This window comes from Pinus tabuliformis, chromosome 6, assembly GCF_031772625.1.
Source record: "Pinus tabuliformis cultivar Carrire ecotype Pingquan chromosome 6, CPIR1, whole genome shotgun sequence".
Taxonomy (NCBI): Eukaryota; Viridiplantae; Streptophyta; class Pinopsida; order Pinales; family Pinaceae; genus Pinus; species Pinus tabuliformis.
Genome location: NC_142292.1, coordinates 227,621,625 through 227,627,117, shown reverse-complemented (window position 1 = coordinate 227,627,117; position 5,493 = coordinate 227,621,625).

The window sequence follows — 5,493 nt, the reverse complement described above, 5'->3', positions numbered from 1 at the left end:
AGATTTGACTCCCAGAGGTCAATGCCATCCGCATGATTTAAAAATCTATCTTTGCTCTAGAAGTGGAGCTTCATTCTTTTAGAGGTAGAGGACGTATCTTTAATTTGAAAATCCCTATCAGCCAAAGCTAGGTGATCTTGGTCAAGGTGGGGGGTTGAAATAGGCTTAACATTCATGGAAATGTGGGTAGACATTATGTGGAAAACAGAGGTAAAAATCAGAAATTGACTTCGTAGGGTTCGACCAATGGTCTGGGTTTTACGGGGTTTTTAAGGGTCTGGGTGAAAATAAATTATTTTAGGAGTACAAAGCATAATTCAATTTATTCAATCTTGAATTACTTGAACTTTTATATTGAAAAGGGGCAAATGTGGTGCATTTTGCAGAATATCTGAAACCAGAGGTTGGTGTTGTGAATTTAGTCAAGGTTTTAGGTCGTAGACGAGAGGTGTTGGCTTTGGACGAGTGATGGAGGCAACATGGTGACTGGTAGTTGATTGGTGATTGTATATTTCTGGTGTGTAAGAAAGCTCAGGCTTTCAATGTACGGATAGTTGAAAACGTAAAAATGGCATTTGTGGGGCCTTATTGGGTGAGAACTGAGAAAAGCGGGAAATTTGGTTATTAACAGTGACTGGTTTCGAGAGGGTGGTTTTGCCCTTCTTCGCACCACTTTTGGGGGCAGGGTGGTAAAATTCAGAGGGGACACGAAATGATGCAAAGGTGACACGTCGCGAAATTGGGTCTAGGCAAAACCGCCCATTTCGGGTGCTATCGGGTCGTTAAAGTTCAGAAATGGAATGCGTGTGAAATGGAGTGATAACCATTGGATGAGATGGGTGTTAATCAGACGATGGTCGCATTGAAAAGTTGCATGGAGGGGATTGGGAGAATTCTTAAGGAGGGGCCCACCTAATCAAATACACTTAAGCCTTTTTAATTAACTTTTAAATCGTGGATTAACTTAAATGATCCATTGGGCGGGTTTTTGCAAGGTGGAAGGGTTTTCAACTTAGGATAAGTTGATTTATGGGTTTTTAGATTAGAAAAGGGGAAAATAACTTTTCACAAAGGGGGGGAAAGGGTTTTTACCCTAGGAAAAGGGATTTATGGAACATAATGATGATTTTAGCGAGGGGGAAGGGATTTTAAAGGGAATTTCTAGGGGAAAATATGGGATAATGAAGTAAGGGTAAAAATGGAGGGGAAAAGGGGTATTTTAAGGGATGATGAGGAAATTAATAAACATGAGAGGGAGAAGCTTGTGAAAGGAGGGGGAGTTAGTTAAACTCATCTTTGCTTAGCTTTGTACTTTGATGAATGTACCTGCACATTATGATTTGAGCATGTAAAATGTGCTTAGTATTTTGACCACATGGTCCATTCTGCAAGTTTTCTTCTACTTACCCTTTCTTAACCTAACATTTTTTCTTCCTTTGCATGGGTGCACTTGAGCTAGAAAACCCTTTATTACCTTATTTTTTATTTGAATAAAACTATCTAAATCTAACCTTATTTCTTCCAATGGCTCAGATTAAACAGTTGAGCTCATTTTTATTTCTCTACCTATCTACTAATCTGCCAAGATTAAACAGTTTGGCTAGACTTTATTCTCTATCTATAACATGAAATTTAAAACATGAAATAGTCAAGATTGAACAGTTTGACTATCATGGGTTGAGGCATATATGACAAGCTGCACACAACCATTATTTAAGACAGTAAAGTAAAAAGTAGTGGAACTTGGACTTGCACACTTTCATGATCTGTTTTTGTTTGGGGTTCATATTTTTTCATTTTTTTTATTTTTTGATATTTTCTTATTTTTCTTGTCCTTTGATATTTCTTTTAGGACATACCCTCTTTACATTTTTAATTTTAATATGGAAAACATTTGCAGAAAGCAAAGATATGTACAATATTACAAGAGTTAACCTCAACCAATTCAAAATTGTGAATCCTATCACTATAGGACTCTAATAGTGACTCCACATGGGGATGGCATTTTTTGGTGAAATGTAAAGAACTATGAAGATCGGTAGCCTTTGAATTATGACTATAGTTACCTTGTGAACTGCCCTTCTGTGATTCCTCCTTTATTGATACTTATGACTATAAATCCTCCAAATCTCAGGGCCTTCTCTCTGGGCTTCAATTTCAAAGGATTACCATCCAATCCAACCTACACTCTACAATGTTATGTATAATGATGCAAAGTAAAGTAAACTGTTGTGAGTCAGTGGAAAAATAATGCTTTAGCATCCTACCATTAATAGGTCCTCCTGGTAGATCTAATCCATCTATGTTTGTCAAGAAAAAGGCATTGTTGCCTCTATAGACGTAAATGACATAAGGCCCCTGCCACAAAAAATCAAATTTTCCATCCCTAAACCATCTGATAGGGTGATGTTCCAATGGACTTCTTAGTAGTCAGTCTATCTGCCCATAAGGCATTTACTAACTTCTTGTTCCAAGTCTTCTTGTTATCTTCTAGTAATTTTTTAATAATATTGACTTGTCTTTTGTTGGATGACTCTACTAGTCCATTACCTTGAGGGTAATAGGTTGTGGAATGGCCAAGGGTGATGTGTTATTTGTTACAGAAATCTATCATTCTTTTGGATTTAAAGGCTGTTGCATTATCAATAATGAGCTTTTGGGGACATCCAAATCTTGACAGGATATTACTCTCTAGGAAGGTGATTATGATAGTGTATTTGGCTTGCCTAGAAGGTATGGCCTCTATCCATTTGGTAAAATATTTTGTGGCTTTCAGAATCCACTTGTGATGAGCTGAGGTGGCTAGATGTATTTCTGCAATGAAGTCTAACCCCCATTGTTGAAATGGCATCTCAGTGGAAATTTGTTTAAGAGGCAAGGGTAAAAGTTTTCTCTTTCCCTAAAAAATATGGCATTTATGATAGGAGGTCACATGTTTTTTAACATCTACAAACAAAGTAGGCCAATAGAAACCAACCCTTAGAATCTTTTCAGCAGTACTCTTCCAGTACAAGTGTCCTCCACAATCCCCTGCATGAAACTCTTGTAAAATCTTGTCAGCTTCATCTTTCAATAAACAGGTTAAAAGAATACCACTATTGTCCTTCCAAAACAATGCATTATATATAACACAATATCTTAATGACTTCATTTTTAAGAATCTAGCTTTAGTTCTTGTCAATCCAGGAGGAGCTTGTAAGTTTAGTAATACAAATGTAATATATGCATACCATGGTGAATCAGTAAAAGGTTCACTGATCTGTGGAGTCGCCATCTCCTCCTGATCATCAAGGGCACTAATGAAGTTGATATCAAGGGCCTAACAGTTCAATTCAGCCATGAGTTTGGCTAAACCTTTGCCTTTGATCAGCTTGGTGGGCTTTATCTCTGTATCATATTCCAATATTGTGGCAATCCATTCGCCTCTTTTTCCTTTAGGCCCATTTTGAGTCAAAATGTCCTTATCTACAGAGTTTGGAACATAAGCAATAATGTGAGAGTACAGAATGTATACCCTGAAGTCTTTGATAGCCTTAACTAAATCAAATGCCTATTTTTCCATGATATTGTATTTAAGTGTGGCATCTCTTAAGGATTTACTAAAGAATGATATTGGCTGTTCATATCCTTGATTGTTCTTTTGCAACAAGACTGCTACAATGGTGTGTTCTGAAGAAAGAGAAAAAATAATAAAATCTTTGTTAAAGTCAGGACTAATCAGGATTGGAGTCTTGGTTAAAGCTTCCTTACTAGCTTCAAAGGATTGTTTGCCCTCCAATGTCCATTTAATTGCTGAGTCATTTCTTAGCATGTTATTTAATTCCATAATTAATTTTGGTATATATGAGATGAATCTCCTAAGAAAATTAATCTTACCTAGAAATGATTATAGCTCTTTAATGTTTCGAGGATGGGAAATGGTCAAAATGGCTTCTATTCTAGTAGGGTCTATCATAATCCCATCTTTAGATATGATGTGTCCTAACATGTTTCCCTCCTCTAGACCGAAAAGTGTCTTTTTAGGATTTAAAGAAATCCCAAATTTCTTGCATTTGATAAATACTCTTCTCAGGTGGTCTAAGTGTTCATTGTCATATTTAGAGAAGACTATGATGTCATCCTGGTACACTACTAAGAAATCATGGATCTCCTTGGCAAAAGCTATATCGATAGCTCTTTGAAATGTGGCACCTGCATTCATTAATCCAAAGGGCATCTTCAAATACATGAAGGTACCCCAAGGAGTAGTAAACGTAGTTTTGGCTTGGTCCTTAGGTTCGACCAAGATCTAGTTATACCCAGAGAATCCATCTGACAGTGAAATCCTAGATGAACCTACTACCCTTTGCAATATATGGTCCATTTTTGGTAAGGGGTAGTTGTCTTTTAAAGAGACCTTGTTTAAGTTTTTAAAATCTACACAAAGTCTAATTTCACCTGTCTTTTTCCTAGTTGTAACTAAGTTTGAAATCTAGTCTGAGTATCTAATGGGGGCTATTATTTGGGCATCAAACATTATTTTAACCTCTTTCTCTATGGATGGCATAAGAACTAGGTTTATCCTCCTAAGTTTCTATTTGAAAGGTTTATGATCTTCTTTTAAAGGTATTTTGTGTTGGATTATGCTGGTGTCATAAGATTTTAAGTCTTCATAACTCCAGGAAAATACATCCTGGAACTCCTTAAACAAATTGATATATTTGACCTTTTCCTCTTAATGAGTTTTGGATTATCTTCAGTTCCTATATTACACTCTTCTATGTCAGCTCTGAGAGGTTCCATCTTGGGTTTCCTAGCTACATCATTAGAGTCAAACAAATCCTCTAACAGTACTAATCCTTTAGGAAAAAAATTATTTTTAAAATTTAGAATCTCAGGATCATCATCCATTATTTCATCTATCTCTACATTTTCTAAACTATCTATTTCTACTTTAGTAAATCTAGTTAGTTTAGATACATCAAAAATATTTACATCTAAGTTGCTTTCTATACTATTGTCTATTGTACAGTCAGTATCTATCTTGAAATTATGAAATTCACCTTCATTGTTCATGAAATCATAGATATGGGAGTCCTGGGAGAAAATATGCCAATACTTGAGGTTGTCTGGTATAACAGGCCTATGTTTGACTTCTGCAGTGTACTAGTGTTCTGGTTGAAATGGAAATTTACAAGTACTAGCAAAGGTGCCCAGACTGTGGGCCTGCATGTTTTTTTTTCTAGGAATGGCAACAAAGTTTGATTCCAAGAGGTCCTTGATCAAGTCTAAAACAATATCCCTATGTATACCAAGCCTAGGGTTGTTGACAGAGTATTCACCATTGATCTGTTTAATAATCAGCTCTGATTCTCCCATGATGGAAACTCTTTTGGCTCCCAATTTCCTAACCAATTGTAACCCTAGAATCAAGGCTTCATATTCAGCGATGTTATTGGTACATTTGAAGTTCAATCTAAAAGCATGTCCCTCAGCATGATTATTCTCCATATT